The sequence below is a fragment of the Calidris pugnax genome, unplaced genomic scaffold (genome assembly GCF_001431845.1).
Source record: "Calidris pugnax isolate Ruff unplaced genomic scaffold, ASM143184v1 scaffold24, whole genome shotgun sequence".
NCBI classification, from domain to species: Eukaryota; Metazoa; Chordata; class Aves; order Charadriiformes; family Scolopacidae; genus Calidris; species Calidris pugnax.
Window position 1 is genome coordinate 39,902,232 of NW_015090922.1, and position 8,692 is coordinate 39,910,923.

Sequence of the window (8,692 nt, forward strand, 5' to 3'; positions counted from 1 at the left end):
AATTCTTAATTATCTGCTGCTCATCCCAGGTACACTGGGAATGTTAGTCTGCAAGATGCAAAATCTCCTAAATTATGAAGTATTGGTAATGGCAAAAAAAAAAAAAAAAGTCATTGGAAAAAAGAAAAAAAATCTATTTCATGTAAGTCTAGAAGATGGCAAGTTGAGAGAGCTGGGGTTGTTCAGCCTGGAGAAGAGAAGGCTCCAGGGAGACCTTAAAGGCCCTTTCAGTACCTAAAGGGGCTACAGGAAAGACGGGGAGGGACTCTTGATCAGGGAATGTAGTGATAGGATGAGGGGTAATGGTTTTAAACTGGAAGAGGGGAGATTTAGGTTAGATACTATAAATAAATTCTTTCCTGTGAGGGTGGTGAGGCACTGGAACAGGTTGCCCAGAGAAGCTGTGGCTGCCCCATCCCTGGAGGTGTTCAAGGCCAGGCTGGATGGGGCTTTGAGCAACCTGGTCTGGTGGGAGGTGTCCCTGCCCATGGCAGGGGGGTTGGAACTGGATGATCTTTAAGGTGCCTTCCAACTCTAACCATTCTGTGACTCTAAGGTTCTGCGAGGTGTTGAGATGTGACATCTCAAGATGGCTTACCTGGCCCAGGCAGGCTAAGGAGAGACCTGAGATACTGGTTCTCAAGCTGTTGCACAAGGAGCAGGTCCAGTGGCAGCTGCAGGAAGCAAAATTGGGGCAGGTGGGGTGTGTTTGCCATGTGGGCTATGCAAAGGTTACCAATGTGTGCTAGGCTTGTTCTGAGCAACATGCTGTGGTTGGGTATTGTGGTTAGAGCAGACAATTGCTGAGCATTGTGCATAATGCATAACAGACAGGGCTGTGGTGTGCAGATAAAAAAAGGGTGGGATGGATTTTGCACTAAAATACGCTCCTCTGCGTGTGAAGAAAGGATGAGGCTTGTCCGCTCGGAAAGCCCTAGCTTTGACCTGCATGCCAAAAACTAGTCTACACCAGTTGGTCTAGATGAGAATCACAAAAAAATGGAAGTTAAATTGGGTTCCTGTAAATCCCCGTGAGCTGCCCCCCATGCTACCAGCAGTTCGCTCATTGTTAGCATTTCTCTGTGGAGGAATCCTTCCTCGTCGCAGTTATCTTCAGAAGTGGAAAAATGCAAGTTTTTACAGATGATTTCCCCTTATAAGATGTTCCTTCTGAGTAAGGTATCCCCAAAGATCCACCTGCAGTTCTCCCATGGGCAGCGAGTACCAGACTTTTCCCCTCTTGATGTCCTCTGTCCCCACTCCTCAGCTCTGAGCAGCCACCTGAAGCTTCAGCCATCAACTTTACCAGGTATCTACCATCTCTGAAGCATCCACGGCTGATGCTGTTTGCATGAAGGAGCCAGGCTTCTCACTATGGGTATTTGGAAACTTCCCTCTTCTACATGTAACCCCACTTTATAAATTTCCACACATAAATATCTATCTTTGTATGTAGAAGTGAAAAGGCCAGCCTACTTACTACTGACTGAAGGTCTTCAAGCTCTGATATTCACACAAGCGTTCTTTCCTTCTGATGGTCACCTGGGGCTCCGTGGCTGAGAAGTTCCTGGATGAGGATGATCCACTTCACGTGCTCTGAGGTGGAGGGAAGGCAGGCTGAGTGCTCCCCGATACAGGCAAAGTGAAAATGTCCTTCTCCTACGTCCACTTGCACACACCTGCGGTACAAATGAACACGGGGATTTTACACTGGGAGGAACTCTGGTTACTGGTAAACACTTTCATCATCTTTACATCAAGTCTGAGCTTATATTGTTCTCCCAACTTCACTTCTTTCTGAAGTTAAGATTCTTTTCCTACTATACTGCTGCTCGTATTCTGTACCTACACTCCTTTTAATCAAATAAAACATACCGATTCGTAATGCCTCCAAGACTAATCTTTGCATATTATTTATTGCATGAATAATTTTCTTCAGAATTCTGAATGGATTTCCTGGATTTGCTGATTACAGTTTTATTGCTTTAAGATGTGATTATACTGCAGACTGCCATTTGCTCATCAGAATTCATCTCTATGAATTCCAGTAGATTAGTATTAACTAATTCTACAAAAATTCAAATTTATAAACTTATTCTCCTATTTTGATGTTAAAAGCATATGTTCCAAAGCCATTGCAAATCACTGTCAGAATCCTGGCCAAAACCTTCTCTTAACCATACAAATAATCCCATACCTTTTCTTGTAAGAAATTATTGAATTTTTTGAAGAATAATTATTGGTTAAAATAATGAATGGCTAATAATCTTACAGGAAGAAATACAAAAATGACTTATGAGGCCCACATGAGCATATTTGGAGAAGGCAAATTTCTGAGAATGCTTAGAAGTGAGCCATTATATTGACTGTGATATGAAATATACATTTATTAAGTGAAAATCCCATTTCCATCAGAAAATGGTGCATCAAGTAGAAGTAATTGCAAAGACTCTGGTGCCATAAACACATACTAGTTGGGCACAAGCTTCTGAGCAGAGCAAAGCCCAACCATTTAAGCGTTCACAGAAATACAGCAGTGATCACTGTAGTAAATAAATGAACAAAAATAGCAGAAAAATGTTTTTGTTTTATGCATCTGATCACACTTGTGTATGATCAGTATCACATTTCTGTTGATTGGCAGACTTCCTTTCTGTACTGCAGTGTTGTCAGCCATATGATTCATGAGTCATATCTAGTCCTTTGTATACAGAGCTCATTGAGTATTCAGATTCTGCAGAGTTATCAAGTAAATTATCAAGTAAATGAAATATTATTTTTTTCTTTATCCTGTTTTGGGGAGAGGGAAAGGAAGGAACCTAGGCTTTCCAAATTTGAACTTAATTCAGTTCTTACAGTGCTGCACCTCTGAGTCTCTCATGGCTTATTGTCCTGAAAACAATAGCTCTCAGAGGTGTAAAATGACCTGTTCTCCCTTATTCTTTTTGCTCATTGTTTTATGATAGGAAGGTGGGAAAGGGGGGGTGGGTATGAAACCCAAGGCCAACACTGCTGTTTGCTGAAAGAATGTATATGCAGTGGGGGAGGGGGGATGAAGAAGAGACACAAAACCAAGTGGAAAGGAGTATGGGAAAGAAAAGAAAGGAACAAGAGAAAAGCAATGATATAATACTAAATCTTCCCCGTTAATGATGCTGAATTGTGACAATGAAGCATTGAAGAGATTTTCAAAAGCAGTTAGCTCCATTTTGAGACGGCCTAGTTAAGTGTTTAATGATGCAGATAGCCCCCCTCTGGGATTTTCAGAACTCTCTAATTGCCTAATTCCTCCAGGAAAACTATTATGTATTTTCTGTCAATCCACATAAACACACATCACGCATGTGTTCCACTGACAGCAATGGAGGGTTCTGCTGTAAATGCTCGAAGTGTGTAGTCAATGCTCAAAAAAAAAGCAGTGAAACAGCCCACGACTGTAATTAGAAAGGCAGCTTTTCTCAAAATGAGCATCACGCTCCGGCATGAGCTGGATGGCATCGCTTTCCCCCACTGCAGAGCACAGACTCCTGCTTTCCCACAGCACTGTAAGCAGCTGTTTGCTGAGGCAGCAGAGAAGGGAAAGGAAGAGGCAGCCAGGGAATATACACGGGGGAGGGCAAAAAAGGTTATCTAGGAGATAAACTGGAGCATATTAGTCCTTATTCTTTCGTCAACCCGGAGTTTCCAGTCCCTTCTGTAGCCCCAGGTAGGAAACCGGAGGGAAAAAAGAAACACCTGTAAAGGGGATATTCTTTTACACAGGAGATATTAGTTAAAGAACTCTATCTGAAAATATTTTTACTATTTTAATTGGTTAATTAAAATAATTGCAGTTAACAGCATCCCTTTAATTACATACCCATTTATAGGTGTGTATTTTATTATTTATTGATTTGTTTCCTATGGGAATAGACTTACGCAATTGTTTAAAGTGTTGGTCAAATTTTCCGCCTCTCCCCAAAGGAAAACTTTGGAACTTGCTCAGCTGAATAGGAAAGAGAGTAGAAGGATAACTAAATTCTTAAAAAGTTTCCTGAAAATCAATGGAAGAAAGACAAATTGACGCCAGTGCTGTGGAAAGGACTTGGCCATTAGGTACTGCCATCCCAAGTAAGTCATAATGAGATGGCTGGAGCTTCCCTAACAGCCCACCGTGACCAGAGGGGAAGGTCCTGCTCTCCCTTCCTTTTCTGCCTTCAAGCTGCCTGCTGCCTCCTCTCACTTTTTGCCTGCCCTTGCACCTATGGGATGCCACCATGAGCACACCTGGTTGAGCCTGAAGTTCACCGGCAGCCTAGAGTAATCTAACAGTCCAACTCTCTGCCCTTATTTTATATATATTTAAAGTTATATTATATTTAAAGTTATATTATATATAAAGAGGAAAAGACTTTCCTCTCTCACTTCCCTTTCCCTGGGTAACGTGTTCCTGCCCCCTCCTTTGTACCAGCCCTGGATGCTTTGTCATGTCCTTTGCTGAGTCATTTCAGCATGATAAAGTGACAGAAAATTAACTCGGTGGGGAAAAAAAAAAAAAAAAAAAAAAAAAAATTGGTCAAATTTTCCGCCTCTCCCCAAAGGAAAACTTTGGAACTTGCTCAGCTGAATAGGAAAGAGAGTAGAAGGATAACTAAATTCTTAAAAAGTTTCCTGAAAATCAATGGAAGAAAGACAAATTGACGCCAACGCTGTGGAAAGGACTTGGCCATTAGGTACTGCCATCCCAAGTAAGTCATAATGAGATGGCTGGAGCTTCCCTAACAGCCCACCGTGACCAGAGGGGAAGGTCCTGCTCTCCCTTCCTTTTCTGCCTTCAAGCTGCCTGCTGCCTCCTCTCACTTTTTGCCTGCCCTTGCACCTATGGGATGCCACCATGAGCACACCTGGTTGAGCCTGAAGTTCACCGGCAGCCTAGAGTAATCTAACAGTCCAACTCTCTGCCCTTATTTTATATATATTTAAAGTTATATTATATTTAAAGTTATATTATATATAAAGAGGAAAAGACTTTCCTCTCTCACTTCCCTTTCCCTGGGTAACGTGTTCCTGCCCCCTCCTTTGTACCAGCCCTGGATGCTTTGTCATGTCCTTTGCTGAGTCATTTCAGCATGATAAAGTGACAGAAAATTAACTCGGTGGGGAAAAAAAAAAAAAAAAAGTGAATAGTTTTCTATTTCTGCTGATACTTTAGTACTAAGACAGCTCAGCAAAACATCCAGTGAGCAGTGGAGAGACTGCAAGGGAGAGGGTGTAAGGGTCTGAGGAGAGGAGAGGACAACTGCCACCCTTCAGTGCTAGTTTAAGAGCAGGAAAAGGGGGAGAGAGGGAGACCTTCCTCCCTTGGTGCTAGTGAGCTGCTCCTTCTGGCTCAGCCACTCACCCCCATCTTAATGTCACTTCACTTTTTGTCATTTGGTGGCAGCCAGCTGGCCCCCAGTCAGCGTGTGTGCAGCTCCCAGTTAGCCACAGCACGCCATTCTCCTGTCACGTGGGGAGTGTCATGCGGACCACGGGGGGAGAGCGAGGTTCTTGTGATGGGGAAAGGAAATCCAGCTCTGTTTCACCCTCTGCTCAGACAGACACTTGTTTTAATATTAATTGTGCTGAACACCAAAAAATGAGGCCTGGCTGAACAGTAAGGAGTTTATCAACAGAGACACCTAGAAACTGGCAAGCAGATGTGTTGTGAAGAGTAGAGATGGGTATGACCTCTGATCATATTTTTATTTCTCTGAAGTGCTAAGTTCATTTCCTGTACACATTGCGAAAAAAGAAAAAAGAAACAACAAAAAAAAGAAACCGCTTTTAAAGAGGAAGTTTACTGAAGTACTGGTTTGGTGAACTGGGATTAGGATAAACCTGTATGAACCATGGTAATCAAGAATCAGTCATGTGGGTGCCTGACCTTCACTGAAGTATACAGAAATTTCTGTATCCTACAGATGGGTTAAATGATGCGGGTCTGCATCAAGTGATGATGAATACAAGGTACTTCACAGGGAAGCAAAACATCAAACAAACTGTAATTCATTCTGCTGTTGGAGCAGCGTGCTCCAATACATGATGTAAGACTGAGGAACATTATTTCCTGGCTCCAGTGAGGGAATGTTTGATGTGCTCCAAGATTGATACCACTGGAAAATTTGGGGTTTTTTTTCCCTCACGTAACTGTACTTTCCTGGCCCTTTCTTTTGTTTGGCTCGTGTTCTGTGGCAACTTCCCAGAATGAAAGACTTCTTTTCTTTCGTTCACTCAAATCAGAGCAAGAAGAAATGTTAAATAGGGTTAAAATATAGGAGTTTTCAAATTGTTTTAAAAGCTGCTTTAAAGAGGCGTTGCTAATGTGTTCATAATGTTTTCAAAAGGACGTCAATAATACACTAAATTCCAGTGCAATACTGGGACTGATTAGGGACTAGAACAGGCTATCACGTGAGAAGTACAACATGTGGCACTGGATGATCCTGTTAGAATCAAAGCAGAGTCACTACTGAAAGTAAAAGCGTGTTTGTTCTCTGAGTTTGACTTCTACAATTATTTTTCCAGGCGCTCCTCAAATTTCTTATGTATTTCTTCTTTCAATTAATATGACTGAAGTTCACTTCCCAACTGTAACATCTTAAAACCCAAGGGAAATATTGTGGAGTAAGACAGCAGCTTGAGCGAGGTGTTGGTATTGTTTACAAATGTTTTGCTTCTGATGAGTGTTTCTGAAATTAGCCTGAGTGCTACCTGTGAAGATAAGCCAACAATGACATTTTTACATAAACTCTCTGCTCTATTTGCGAATGTCTAAAATATTTCATACTCTCAAGAGAGAATAGTGCCATTTGATATCATATAAGTCATTAATATTGTCAAAGCACTGAAGACAGCTCTCCAGCAATATGCTAATAAAAACCTGATAAAGACGAAAAATCCTTGTCAGTGAACCACCAAATTTCTGTCAGCAGCCTTCTGCTGGCATATATTGATGCTGTATTCGTGAAAATAGAAAGAAAAGTTATTAACTGTTTATAAAGAGCATTTCAAAGAATAAAAAATGCGGTGATATCTAAGTTATGAGACACAGGCAAACTGTTGACAACAGGCACTAGAGGAGGAGGAGGAGATGGGAAGGAATAATGCAGCAGCATCTATTACATGTGGAAAAAATGAGGCCAATGCATTTGCACAAGAGATGATATCGGAAACTGGTTTTACATCCTGCTGCCCACCTGCCAAAAAAACCCTCCTCCTTTACACCTTGCAGAGGGAGACACCCTCTGTATTTTTCCCATGTGGCATAACATTTCCAAAATTATTCTTGTGTATCAATAAAATGGATCAGAGCCTCTACCAGGCTACTCTGTATAATTTGGTTATCAAATTAATTAATTTCCTCCAGGGAAGGGGGTATATCCAGTACTGGTCAATCTGTTCCATGGTTCCTTTGTTACCAGGCACTGTTTATGGACAAAGAATTAGCTTATCATATTAAATTAAGGGGATAAATATTCCATTCCAAAATTAGAAATGGAATGATGAGAACAGAAAACACATTGCCTACGTACAAGAATTCAGCTGCATCCTCACGCTGGGTTTTTTTGGTGTCTCCTAGGACAACGTTCAACCGTGAGAGATACGGGCTGAATGTAACATCTCTTTATCTGGAAATCTGATTCACATCCTTTTGGGATTTTTGAACTGAGGGGGTTGATTCCTACCGTGTCCCCCAGACTAGTCCATCCTCTGCAGGTGCAAACCTTCGTAAAAGGTGTGTCAAAGTGGAACCCTTGTTGGCACAGTGCGTGCCCGCTTATCTCTGGCAGTTCATGGAGAACATACAAGGCCCAAACATCAGCAGGCAGCTGTGGGAGCAGCTCTGCCTTCGCTGTGGGAAGTCTCCGTCCCTGGGGCTTCCCGCAGGTGACCCTGCTGCTGGAGCCATGTCGCGCCGGGGCGGTGCTGTGCGAGAAGGGCTCGGGGCAGGGCTGCATTCCTGGAAAATGCTTTTCCTCAGGGGCTCCTACCTTTCTGGGATGAGGCGCCTCACGAAGCCGGGACAGAGTTAAGTGGTCTGTACACACACCCCAGCTTTGGGGGACCGGCCCGGTTCTTCCAGCAGCGTTAGCGGAACATATCGACGCCGCTGCTAAAGCAGAGGAACGTTTGCGTGTATGAGCAGAAGCAGGGACAGCCGCTCCAAGGCCCACCTCATCGGTGTGGCCTGCGGGCTTTGGGCGGGCGGGACACCTCAGGTTCCACAGAGGGACCGGGGGGTGCAGCCCCGGCCCTCACCGAAACACAAACCCGCACACAAACGGCGGCCACAGCCGCGCCCGGCCCACGGGGGGGCATCAGGAGGGGAAGGCAGGGCGCCCTCGGGGGAACGGCGCCCTACGGCCCCGCCGGGCCGGGGGAACTCACCTCAAGCCCCTCACGGGGCGGGCAACCGCCCTCCCAGCGCTCCCGCGCCGCCCCGCCCCGCCGGGACGCCTCACAAAGCATGCTGGGGCTTGTAGTCCTCCCTCACCGTCCTCCCGCCTCCGCGCCCGCTTCGCACGAGGGGGGCAGCGAAACTACAACTCCCAGCGGGCGGAGGGGCGCGCCCCTGAGCCGCCGTGTGGGAGCCCGCACGGGGAAGGGAGGCTGGTCCCGCTAGGTCGGGCCGGGCGGGCGGGGCTTCTCTCTCTCTCTCCGTGTCGTTCGG

The 8,692-nt window shown here is 44.5% G+C and overlaps 1 long non-coding RNA gene across 1 annotated transcript; it reads right to left on the bottom strand.

Moving 5' to 3' along the window:
• Window positions 1-474: 474 nt before the first annotated feature.
• Window positions 475-8,146, bottom strand: LOC106893211. Its single transcript, XR_001413026.1, has 3 exons — window positions 8,013-8,146; window positions 1,481-1,679; window positions 475-674 (listed from the first exon to the last, which is right to left on the bottom strand). It is a non-coding gene; the product is annotated as an uncharacterized LOC106893211 (long non-coding RNA).
• Between the last annotated feature and the right edge of the window lie 546 nt (window positions 8,147-8,692).